The sequence below is a fragment of the Acanthopagrus latus genome, chromosome 10, assembly GCF_904848185.1.
Source record: "Acanthopagrus latus isolate v.2019 chromosome 10, fAcaLat1.1, whole genome shotgun sequence".
NCBI classification, from domain to species: domain Eukaryota; kingdom Metazoa; phylum Chordata; class Actinopteri; order Spariformes; family Sparidae; genus Acanthopagrus; species Acanthopagrus latus.
This window is the reverse complement of record NC_051048.1, coordinates 8,430,710-8,444,514: the sequence shown is the minus strand read 5'-3', so window position 1 is coordinate 8,444,514 and position 13,805 is coordinate 8,430,710. Positions and strand designations below refer to the sequence as shown.

Here is a 13,805-nt window from a genome sequence, read left to right as displayed (position 1 = left end):
GTTTTATTCATCTGCACAAAGCTCCTGAATTCACTCAAATCAAATTCGCCCGCCTTTGTTTGAGAGATCAAGCTTGAGGTTTGACACATATAGAAATGATTGGATTTCTTAGACTTATAAAAGAAGGAGGAGGGAGGGAGAAAGTTATGAGTTCAGCAGAGGACAGGATGATGGTTTTAGGGCAGTTTAATGAGAGTAGATACACTTTTAAATTATGTACGAAGGAGTTCAATAGCTGAGCATGTTTGTTTTCTGTTTCGCAAATTTGTGATTTCTATCAAAAATGTCCATAACACAAAATCTTGGATGGAATCTTTTATCCTTCTCTGTCTCGCTTTTGGGTTTTCACTCTCTCACACAATCCGCCCCAGCGCCGTCTTTTGATAAGTCAGCCGCTCTCACATTCGGGTGACCTTGGCACCCTGCTGATTCACTTGTTTTGTTTGCGATTCTTTCATCCTGTGTATTTCTCTCCCATGCCTCTATCCTTTCAGATTCTTCCATCCCTCCTCTCTCCACTCTGATCTCCTGCTGTCAAAGAAATTCAAATAGTTTTCTGAGCAGCGCACACGGAGGTCAGATGTGACTTGCAAAAATTTAGGGTTTGTTTTTATTCCCAGATTGGACAATGCAGTAATTGCCCGGAAGGTCCCGTCGCTTGATAAGTGCTCAATAAACCTGAGCCTAGCCCTGCAGGAATTCAAAATGATTAGGAGTGAGTTTTTATTAAACACGTTTTGGGTTTTTATCTCATCTGTTCAAATTTCATTTTTTTTGTACTTTCTTTTGTTCTCGTTTTATCGTCTGTCTTGTTTCACTGTGTTTCATCAACTAAAGTAAATTAAACTAGCCCCCTTAGACTCACTTCACGTATCGCAGCAGCGACTTGGAGTGTCAACCAGGCTCATAATGTGATCCAGGTCACTGCGGCAATGTCACAGAGTTACAGTGCTGTCGAGGTCTGAACTCCGAGCCATACAACCCCTGTCACAACCAGTTATTGGAATAATATGCCTGATACTATAGCTACAACACTGTAAGTCAAATTGACTTTTTGGAAGGTTAAGCAGAATCCTTTTATTTTTTTAAAAAATGAGAGCTGACACAAAAATCGGAAGCTTAATTTCAACCTACCATTTTGTTTTGCACTTTATGCAGGGAAATTATTTGGCATAAACATGTTTAGATAGTAAAATTACAAATTGTTGACTTTGACTTTAACAGCAGCATTTATCCCGAATATTATGAGGTTGTGCTTTAAACTAAATGCCGAGATATGATTTAGAGGAAATAAGAATAAATTACTTAGTAAATGAATAAACCAAATATGTCCGATTTCATAGATTTAATGCAGCTACAAGGAGCTTTCATTTCATGTTAAATCTGGCAGGCCCTGTGGTCAAAAGTGGTATGAGTAACGGTCTTGTGTGGGCATGTGCATTTGAACTGGAAGCAATTTAAATGAAATGACGACCTGTTTTTAATACAGGTTTAAACACAGCTGTTTATGATGCATACTGCTGTATTTATACGAAGTTTGCTATGACCATGGGAAACAATGAACTTCATGCACATAAACCTACAGCTAACTTTAGTTTGGGACCTCCGTCATGATGAATTTGTTGAGCAAGTTAAAGTTTTTAACATCGTATTAATAAGGCAATCGCAAGATATATTTGTTCATTGGGAGCAAGGCCAAAATATTGTACATTATAACCCTGATGTTCTGCTGCTGTCTGGCTATCTGCTGCAGTACCACCAGACTACAGAGCAGCCTTCTTTTCCTCAGCCCGTGAGGCTATCCAATCCTCAGCACTCCGATATCATGACAGTTTTAATTTTCAGACCCAGGGACAGGTGGTGGTCACATTTGCTTGTGTAGATCATGTAGTGTTATCAGTATTAAAGGTGCACTATGTTGTTTTGGGGAAGAACTTTTTTAATTGGAAAAGGAAAAGTCTTCTTTGACTGATTTTTCAGTTTCATATTTTTTTTACTTTGTTTATATGTGGCAGACCCTGCCACTTTTCTAGCTTCAGACAGTGTCCTCTGAGAACAGCTTGTTTATTCAGTTATGGAAATATATTAATCGAATGATACGAATTATACTATCTTAAGATTGTAAATATTACCTTTCAGAGTTTGAATTTCTTTACCAAGATTACATAATGCACCTTTGAATCGAGACTCTTTCATGACGTTTGACAAGTTTGTTGTTGTTTAGAAATGACACATACATACACATGCATTTATACATTTTCTAGGACTGAGAGTCAGTATTTTGAAAGAAGACAAAGGATAAGGCAGACTGCTGCAAGATAATGCCATTAGTTCCCTGAAAAAAAGAACTGCAGTAAAAAGGGGTTCAATATTCTCACCCTCTAGCAGATTTTACACATAAGATGGATAACTTATTTTTCAGAGAACAAACTGAACACAAATCCCACACGATGGAAAAATAAATATATAAACAAAAAATAGATATCTAAATAAACGGTGAAAGAAAATTAAAACACATTAACAGATATCCAGGCGGTGAAATGTTATAAAACACAGCTTTTTTTTAAGACTCATATATGAGCCCTTCGAGGTACTTGAGTCCAGATAAGTCCATAGAGGTTTCTCTCCAAAGTTTGTGCAGCCTCTACTCCAAAGTAATTTAAGAAGGGATCTTAAATTTTATACAACAGTGAAGGTTTGTCTTCGAGACAGGAGAGTTCTATTATACTTTGTAAGCAGAGTGATAGTCTGAGAGATCCAAGTACAATACACTTTCTGCCGGAGAATCGAATAAAAGAACATAGAGCTATTTTAACGTGTGTGGTTGGAGATTCAGTGAAGAATGTAATAAGAAGAATACAAGGCAGTTTTTTTTTTTACCAAATCATTGGCAGGATGAAACTTTTTTATTTATTTTTTTTTGCACCCTTAATTGAGCTTCTCAGTGTAGCTGTAGTCACTTTTAATGAATGCACAAAACAATGCTGGTATGTAGTAAAATGCCTGGAAGAGGTCAACAGATTTTCATGTCTTTAAACCCAAACACCCTGCATATCTAAAGGTGGATACTTGTGCAGTTTAAACACCTAAACAATAATGTGCTGTAATTGCAGATGGAGGAAGAGAGCTGAAAGAAAGGATTATTATTTAGCACTTCTGTCTTTTGAGCAGTTTGTGATTGTACATCATTATGTAAAATATATCTCCGGGCCCCTCATTAGCTGAACATTAACTCAGTGTGCAGCCAACGTTGCTGTAAAGTTGCATGTAATGTAGGTGATCTAAAAAGTATCTAATCTTGCCCTGTTATTACACTGACTGTAAATACCCAGAGTGTAAGTGGGAATGAAGAATGAAAGTCACTTGAGGCTGCAGACTGAACTCTTTAGTGGAGAAGTCCTTGTTAATCAAGTGAGTGCCCGAGTCAGTCAGTCAGTCAGTCAGTCAGTCAGTCAGTCAGTGTCGCCTCACATCTGTTCGACCTCAGCCTGCCACGGCTCTAACTAACTACTTGGACTTTATCACATCTCCCGACACAGTGTTGACAATCACAACGAGGTAATTGCCTCAGTGAAGATGTCGACACCTATTAGAATACCCAGACTCCCTCGCAAGAAGACAATTTTTGTTATTTGGTTGAGGCTCACTTTGTAGCCGCGGTGTCACTCAAAGAACTCGACTGTAACTATCAGACATAATTTTAGTTGACAGGAAAAACATGACAATTAGGACTCAGCTTTTTGTGACTCATCAGTGTAAACAGGCTGGATGTGAGCAGAAGGACAGGAGGAAATGGCTCCAAGGTAGGAAGCATCCTCAGGCTGCAAAGAAGTCTTCTTAAACACCTAAACAACATACAAAAGCACAAAGGTTTTACAGTGTGTTTATACTTGTAATTCCAACTCGCTTTGTTGCTTTGTATGCCTTCTACTCAGATTGTAACTTAAAGGTTCCATGTGTTGGATTTAGGGGGGATCTGTCGGCAGGAAGACTTGTCATCCTCACCCGCTATCGTCGGACGGGGGGGAAGACGGTCGTTCGTCGCACCCGTTCCACTGTCTGGGGAGAACCCTGGTACATGCTACTGTGGAGCTGGCAGCACGTCGAAGCAGTGTATTCAATGCAACTTTTCTGCCGAACGGTTCAGACAAGAGGCAACAGAGTGGTCAGATAAAGGCTGTTTGTTTGAGTCTGGGCGGTGTGTGGGGTAGAGTTCTCAGCGGGTCGGGTTCGGGCCGAAAATATACACAAATGAGCCGGGTCGGGTCGGGCCTCGCGCTTCCTTTTTTATAAAACACATTTCTTGCAGGTTGTGAATTATATATTGTTTGTTGTGAATCATCGCTGTGGTGAAGAGTAAGTCTGGCTGCCTGCTTCATGGGGAGGGGCAGACGCAGAACTGACGTCGCTGCATAAAGTTACGATAAGTGTGTGAGGAAAACAATGCAGGCACGTGGGGGGTCAGGTTCGGGCTGTAATTTTCAGGCCCGTTGAGAACTCCAGTGTGGGGGGCCTTAAAGAAGCAGAGCAGGCCATCTTTCACAGAAGACATCTTCCAGAAGCCAGAACACTGGCTCTAGAGAAGGCTTTTTGCAGTTTTTAATAATTTTATCAGCCAAAGGAAATTGAGATGAGGGGTGTTGTGTTGGTTGTAGTCTACAAACACACTGCTCAATGCCGCTAAATCCTACATACCGGACCTTAAAGTATAAGGAATTGAGGGGATCACACTGTAGTTCTTGCAGTGAACTTTACCCCCAAATTGGACTTAAGTAGAATGCTGGAATAAATGTACATAGTTACTTTCCATCACTGCTTTTTGAAAGATGTTAAATGTGTACAGATACAAAATTTGTCCTGCCTGTCAATGTGCAGGTCACAAGTCTATCATAGGGCTGACACATTCTCAGAGTAGACAGACAACACAAGGAATGAGAGGATATGTCAGTGTAACATAAAAAGATATCTTACTAAATACAAAATCTCCCATTAAAAACTGAATTATTTTTCAGTAATACACTGTGTAGTAAAAGTGAAAACCACAGAACCTTCCTGAGTATTAAAAGTATATGAAGTTTGGTTGGCATCATGCACACGAAGGTACTTTTTACCTGTAGTAGTGGGAAAAATGAGCATTTGAGCGTGTTGGCATTTCATAAGGAGGATGGAGGAAGGAAGTCTACTCGTGGTTGAGAGGCTCATGCTCTTGACTGCACAGGATATAAACATTAATGGCAGCGTCCCTAGCTGAGCTCTGATAGCTATTCTCTTGTCAATGAGTAGATGCCCACTTCCTTCTGGGTGATGTAGTTTGGTAGAAAGAAATTAGTTCTGTCATGACACTGCTCAGAACATGGCTTGTAAATTAAAACTTGAGTAGCCAGATCATGATTTCTGGTAAGAAATTTTGTTGTTCAGTTTTTTAAATGTATGTTCTTTTTCTTTCGGCAACACAAGTTCCATCTAGTTCTATTATATTCAAGAGATGGCAGACATCTCTACAGCTGATATCTCCAGAACGTTGTAAAACCCCACAAAACAATCTAGATGGATTAATAGCACTACAAGTTAGAGGAAAAATATACATTTTTGAATTTGGGGTGAACTGTCCGTCTTTGATATTTGTAATAGTATGTTGCTCAGCCCAGTATTTTAAATTAAACATGAAAATCAACAATAGTAAGACTCAAAAATTTGCATCCGGCTGCTGTGATGGCTTTTGCCCCAATCTTCAAATCTTTCATCTCATTGCCAGTAGCTCCCCAGTAGATGCTCCACTGTATTTTCAAGTCATGTATAGCTTGACAGGCAGCGCACGAGGGCTCAGGAATTTAATTCACATTAAATATGAACAGACTCATGATCCTTAAAATGTGTCTTGGAAAAAAACTGTCCAACCTTTGTCCTTACAGGCACTTCAGGAACTTGAACACTACATTAATTTAGACTACTTCAGAGTTTTAAACTTTGAGTCAGGCAGTAAATCGGAAATAGTGATCCTGCGTGATGCTGTGTGTTTGTGTCAGCTGACGGGTGCAGAGGACTGAAGCTCTGATTGCTGCTGTGATCACCTATCCAAATCTGATTAAGCTCTGTTTAATCACACCAAATAAATCAGAGTGCTATCATTCAAGTCAAAAGACGTTTTCAGACGACTCCGGTCCTGACAAACATTTTTATGATTTGTTCATTTATATTAATGAGGTCTTTGATCTATTTCAGCTGCTTCAGGGCAGACAAATTAAACTCATAATTGCTTAATAAAAAGATGTGTGCAGTGCTTAAGTATAGTGATTATTATTTTTAGAACCTTTGCTAAAAAATGAGAATGAACTCCAAGATGAATATTTTTTTTACAAGTTCCCACTTGTGTGTTTGAACAAAACGTGCTACTTATTGAAATGTGTGTGCGCGCGCACCCTGCCCCGATGAAGAATCTCATTTAATCACTTTTGTAGCACACTGTAAAGCCATGACTATCTTTGTGGTACTTTTGTGAAAACTGGCACTGTAAGACTGAAATACTCTCGCTCTTTTGATTTTTCTTGCTCTTTTTCCCAGTGACCTTTTCAAAGACATATTTCTTTCAGCTTTAATCTCCCAAGTATAAGAAGTAATGGTGCTTGATCTTCTATGCATTATTTAGTCACAATCCTGTCCCATATAAGCAGGACTCTGGTGATTTATAGGTTATTAAAACTGGGCTAAATTTGGTTAGTTTTTTAAAGTTGGGACCAACTACATACTGAAATGTCATCTACTGTTAAGTAACAAAGACATCTAAAAATCATTCACCATATCAAATGAATGCCTAGCATTTTAGCAAAAAGTTACCTATTGAGTTCACCATATCCAGCAGACACGGAGAAACATTGCAGTTGATTTGTTTGTTTTGGTCACCTGACCATTCATTTTGCTTTGTTTTTGGTCTGCACCAGCTCGCTAGGGAAATACAAGGCTCTTAATCTGCTAAATGCTCCAGCAGCTAGTCTCTCACTTTATCTGTCATTTGTGCTGTTGCAGTCATGTTTTTGGTCTAAACCAAACTCTTGAACCTTCTTGTAGCGTCATCAACTTCTGAATGAAACGAATGACTCTGCTAGTCACTACAATATTAACTGTCATTTGTTGCTGGACAAGCTGTGTACAGTGGTTTTATCTGACCTTTTTTTCTTAAAACCGCTGCATTGCATGCTGCGGCCAAAAACAGTGCAAACGAAAGCAGTGAGAATTAACAAAAACAGAAAAGATGTTGTTGAAAGATGCTAAAATGCTGAGGGGAACTGCTGATTCAAGTCATCATTAGTGACTTTAATATAAGTCTTGATGTTTTACTTGACATTTTAAAGATATTTACTGGTGCAGCTTTAAGTTACAATCCTAGTTTTATACAAAACATGTGACAGCATATTGCTTTGGCTAACCCTCTTCAATCAAGCCTTAAAGATGCGCTCTGATGCCTCTCATTGTTCAAATCCAAACTCTCTCTCGGGTAAAGCCTGCACTCTGTAAACCTCTTTTTTGGCTCGGCTCTTGCAGACGCGGGAACAGCACGCTCCCGACTGAAATGGCTTCATTATACTGTACCACAAACTGGCTGCAAGTCTATCTGGCAGAGTTTTGGAGCAGAAACACTCATTTGCACTGAGCACGTCTGGTGCCAAAGCTGACTTTGTCTGTCCCAGTCTGGGTAAACATGGCAGCTGTCAACATGGACTAGCCCGGGCTGTTTGGAAATCCAGCTCTCTGCTGCAGTTTATTGTAATGGTTGTGAATGAGAACATCTGCATCTGCATTCCAGCTGTTTTCCTCTTTATGAATTCAGTTATTTTTTTGTTTGCATCATTCTTTTGGTATAATTGTTTCTAAAAAGGTCTTTCCTCCTATATTTAGTGCTGCCCTTTATACCTCATTCCTGCACTGCTTCCCTTTTAAAAACATTCCACCTTTCCTTTTTTTTGCACATGAAGAAGGTAGACAGCAAGCCTCAGTAGGTCACAGTGCATTAACCACACTAATAAACCCATTACATTGCAGTGGAATGGGATCCAAACGAGAGAGGGAGAGGCTGCTGGGTGATGGGGATAAAGGAAGGAGAGAGGCTGAGTTTGGCAGAGAGGAAGGAGTGGTAGACTGAAGAGGGAGAGATGAAGCTCAGTGGCAGGTTGGGTAAAAGCCTCACTGATGCACACTCACTTTACGTATATGTGCGCCTTTATGCCCCTGTGTCTATTCATTACCTCTTCCACTGGCATTCATTAAGAGGAGGATCTGCCATCTTCTGCCAGAGCGTTGCATCAGTCTCCGCTCCTATGCCGCTCCTCTTTCTGAGCATTAGCGTCATTGTGGGGCCAATTACAACACTGCGGTGCGATTCGGGGCCATAAATATCCACAACGTGTCCCCAACCTGCAGTGCTCTAGTGAGGAAAGAGAGGAAGCAGATAAGAGTAGGAGAATATGGGACAAAAGGAGCAGCTGAATGTGTGTTTTTTTTGTTGTTGTTTTTTTTTTCATGTACTGCTCCAGAATCGGATCACATGAGCGTATTTGTTGCAGAGTGGATAGTTGTGGCTGTCACAGCAATTTATGATTTAGTATCCGTTCTGTAGCACAAGAAAGGAAGGAATTCATACTGAGTCATGCACCACTTGAAACAAAAGCACTATTGGTTATGGTCCAGTATAGTGATGAATTGATTAAAATGCAGATTAGCAGACTAACATTATTATGTCCAAATCATAAAATCATTGTCAAATGTATGTGGTGGGGTGTCTTTTACCAACCACCAAAATGTATTGCACCTCTTCTGCTATATGTCTATATCTATATGTCTATATCTATCTATCTATATCTATCTATATCTATATCTATATCTATATCTATAGATAGATAGATAGATAGATAGATAGATAGATAGATAGATAGATAGATATATATAGTTATATATAATACTCGTACAGTATGTGATTGTTGGCACTAAACAACAAAACACTGTTGCGGTTTGGTAGGTATTTAATGATAGATTTGAGTTTTGCAACTTCCTGGAAAATCATAATAAATGATTGCAATGCTGCCCTTGGGGGTGTATATTCATTTTTCATCCAATAAATGCTTTATTTTATGATGCTGCCATTGGATGTGATATTATTTATTACTGGTCAAAAACACAACTTGTAGAACTTTATAACTTTGCACTGGTTTGGTTGAAACTGGGTCATGTTTTATGGAGGAAATATTTGCTGCTTTTCCCTCTGCTGCCCTCGGTCTGCTCTGCCTTGAGCAGCTCTGGACAGATAGCTTTACTTGTTGCCAAAATAACTGCTAACAAATCTGCTCATAACCAGCAACTTTTCAGTGACTACTCTGTATGAGAATGACAGCGAACAGTTACAGTAACAGGGTGATTTATGGAGTTTACTAGGAGACAGACTGTTAGCTGTGTTGGTAAAGTAAGCACTAACTGCTGCTAAATGTGGTTAGCTGTCATTAGCTTGGGAAGTGGTCCTTGTTGGCTAAGCCCCAATTTGGCAGGGGGCCACTGGAAGCTGCCAGTCTATAGAGAATTAGTAACCAGTTAGAGCTGGGGCGATGCATCGACGACATAATTTTGTGGACATGAATGTATTTTCTATATTTTCCACACAAACAATACAAGGCAAACCAGGCTCTGCTACCTCGTATGTAATGTATGTATTTTTAGCATGTCCGTTTGTAGGGAAGCTTGTCTTTCGGTTGCACAGAAGGGAAATAACCGTACCGCTAGGACAAAAGAAGCATTTTAGGTATGTTTAGCAAACTTACCAGAACAAAATCGACAGAGTCTGTTTGTCCATTTTGCTTTTAGGTCTATGCAAACAACTAGGCTACTGGATTAACTCATGTCCCACTCTTGAGTGGTGGTGGTGGTGGTAATGCACCAGAACACTAGTCGCTAGTTACTGTAGACTCTATAGTTTAAAAGGGAAAAAGAAGAATTCAATTAACAACAATGGTGGCAGCATGAAGTATGCAGTTGCAGCAGCAGCGCAAGCACTGAGGCGCAACAAATGGCAAAAAAAGTAATGTGAAATAATCGGTAACTGAAAAATTAATCGTTAGATTAGTCGACTAAAAAATAATAGTTTGGGACAGGTTAACAAGTACAAGGCCATTTAGTTGTCTTTATGCAATGAAGGATAGCAGAACAAAATGGCGGTTTGCAAACTCCTGTATGCTACTTAAATTACAGAATATATACACCACCAGTCAAAAGTTTGGACACATCTTCTCATTAATGTTTTTTCTTTAATTTCATGACTGTTTACATTGTAGATTCTCACTGAAGGCATCAAAATTATAAATGAACACATATGGAGTTATGTAGTAAACAAAGTGTGAAATAACTCAAAACATGTTTTATATTTTAGATTCTCCAAAATAGCCACCCTTTGCTTTGATTACTGCTTTGCACACTCGATCAGCTTCATGAGATAGTCACCTGAAATGGTTTTGCTGAGCACTTGTTGGCCCTTTTCCCTTCACTCTGCGGTCCATCTCATCCCAAACCATCTCGACTGAGTTAAGGTCAGGTGACTGTAGAGGCTAGGTCATCTGGTGCAGCACTCCATCACGCTCCTTCTTAGTCACATAGTTTTTACACAGCCTGGAGGTGTGTTTGGGGTCATTGTCCTGTTGAAAAATAAATGATGGTCCAACTAAACACAAACCGGACGGGATGGCTTGTCGCTACAGGATGCTGTGGTAGCCATGCTGGTTCAGTGTGCCTTCAATTTTGAATAAATCCCCAACAGTGTCACCAGCAAAGCAGCCCCACACCATCACACCTGTTCCTCCATGCTTCACAGTGGGAAACATGCATGTAGAGACCATCTGTTCACCTGTTCTGCGTCGCACAAAGACACGGCAGGTGGAGCCAAAGATCTCAAATTTGGACTCATCAGACCAAAGGACAGATTTCAACTTGTCTAATGTCCATTCCTTGTGTTTCTTGGCCCAAACAAATTTCTTCTGCTTGTTACGTTTCCTTAGTAGTGTTTTTTAGCAGCTATTTGACCATAAAGCCCTGATTCACTGATTTACACAGGTTCCTCTGAACAGTTGATGTAGCGAGGTGTCTGCTACTAGAACTCTGTCAGTGCGTTTACATGACACTTAAGAAAACCGAATTACTAGGTTAGTCCGATTATGACTGGATTTTTAAGATGCATGTATACACCTTAGTCTGACCAAAATCGGACTGGATCGGATTTCTCAGTCGAATTAAAGCACCCAGATTATTCGATTGATAGTCGCATTAGTCCTGCATTTATACGTTCCAGCGGATTGGATCGGATTTTGCGTTCTGCACAGGCGTGAGATTTTTCCCTGGGGCTGTGAGCTGGAAGTAGATGGACGGCGGCGGTGTCTTTTCTCTGAAATCACCGCAAGAAAGAGCACCTTAGTGCATCTGGTTTGTGTAATTATGTACGAAGTGTACAAAGATATAGCTTCGTCTTGCTCCTCATTGGCCATCTTTCTTGAATGCCGAGGCAGCTGGTGACGTAAAGAGGTCAGCCAGAGGTGTTTCTGTTACCACGAGTTGAAATGGGTACCGCGCCACCTATCGTACCAGGGTAAGACATGCTCCAGCCCAATAATCCGATTTTCTCACCGGCATGTGTACTCGGATAATTGCAGTTGTCTGAGTGGCATAGTCGAACTATGGCTGTAATCCGACTAAGCTGTGCATGTGAACGCACTGTGTATGACATTCATCTGGGTTCTGATCTGATGTGCTATTAACTTGCGATTTCTGAGGCTGGTGAATCGATGAACTTATCCTCAGCAGCAGAGGTGACTTGTGGTCTTCCTTTCCTGGGGCGGTCCTCACGTGACCCAGTTTCATCGTGGCGCTTGATGGTTTTTGCAATTTTTCGGACTGACTGGCCTACAGTTCTTAATGTGATGTTGGACTGTTGTTTCTCCTAGCTGATTGGTTCTTGCCATAATGTGAATTCTTAACAGTTGTCAGCTGTGTTCCAACCTGACTTCTGCACAACACAACTGATGGTCTTAACACCATTAAAGAGATATTCCGGTGTAAGTTTAATCGATGGTCTAGCACACTGTGACACCAAGTAAGGCCCTCCCCCCGAGAGATCAAGTTTGCAGACTGCTAGCTTATGCAGTTTTAGCAACCTCAGAAAAGACTGATGTTGCAGTCTATGCCTCCACCTACAAACAATGCTCAAAACAGCACCAAACATCAGCAACAGTACAAATAGAGTTGCAACACATAGTTCAAGGCATCAAACCTCTGCTGGCTTCGCTGGATTTATGTTGTAAAGTGAACGCAACTCAACACTCTCCTGCAACAGCTTCTATTGTGGGGAGGTCCCTGCAAGTTGACTACCGAGTGCAGTTAGAAATGCTCAATTCCATTCTTTTCCCTGTCCTGGTATTTAAGACAGTTAATCTTGTAGAAATATACACAAACATATAGTGCATCTTTTGAATCTGCATCAGGGTGAATGTAACCATCAAGAATAAATGTTATAGACACAGAGTCCATGCAGTTTGTTTTAGCAACAAAACAAAAATATAGCATAATTTTGAGGAGGGACTGGCCGCTGCATCTTCATGCACCACCTTTGCGATAGTATCAGAGATGTTAACACATGAACTATGCCCAAGCAAATATGACTCTTAGCCACTTAATTTATTCATTGCCATGAATGATTGCATTTATCATTTTAAAAAGCTTATTATACTATATGTAGGTTGGCATTGTTGTATTTTCATTAACCAATGATCCTTTCTGGATTGGATTCTATCCTGTTTCGAAGGCATTGTGCACCTTTATGGTAAGGTGTTACAAAAATGCTAAATATACACTAAATGGCACTCTTGGTGTCAATTTGTAGAATGTCAGTTTATTGAATACCATTTAGTATTGGAGGATTTGATCACAATATGCTGGATTTACTGGATTGCATGAAAATGATTTGGATATAATGTATTGATTTAAGCTTCAAGACTTTTCAAATGATGTTTTATGCTGAGGAAGGCTCTGAATATACTTAACTTGACAGGAAAACAAGTCTGTGGTCGGTCACAGTCTTCACCAAACACCCACGGGCACGCTGTATGCTTCTCTGTAAGGGAGTGGCTCATATGGCTGGTTTCTTCCAGTGCTCTGCTGACACCATGTGGCTGTCATGATAGCAGCACCTCAGAGGGGGCAGATCAGGCAGGCTGGTGTGAAAGGCTGGGATTTGTTGCTGTGTACAGTAGTGCCCAAACAACACATTCATCACCAGCAGACGTCCCTGCTCCTCTCCTAGTGTGCCGAATTGATGAACCATCAACACAAGTTTCATCACATTCACTTTATATTGATAAAGCAATCATGCATGCTTCTCTTTTCTGTATCACGGTTCTCTCACTCTCAAGACAAATGGGGTGTCAGAATGATACTTTCCCCCACACTTCTGCGCTCTGCTGTGAGGAGGATATGGATTCAAACAAAGGGTCGGGGCTGTTGTTTAGTGGGAGATGGATCAGAGTCTGAGATCCTCCGTCAGCAGAGGAGGAAATGTGAAGTATTTTCTGCAAATTTCCCCAAATTTTGGGATATGTTGAGATTTCTTTGTTTCAAAAAAATGTGTAGAAATTGATTGCGGTATAGATGATGAATTAAGAAATATTACATTTATTAAGTGTGTGGTGTTTTCATATAGCGATACACGTATCAAAGCTGAAATCGTGACACAACTTCCAGTCCTATGAGCTGTAACTAACACCGCTGTGAAGATGAACTGCTGC

At 40.3% G+C, this 13,805-nt stretch overlaps 1 long non-coding RNA gene across 1 annotated transcript in view; it reads left to right on the top strand.

The window, feature by feature from the left end:
- Positions 1-13,805, top strand: part of LOC119027316 — a 42,045-nt gene that overhangs the window by 23,189 nt on the left and 5,051 nt on the right. The window lies entirely within an intron of this gene.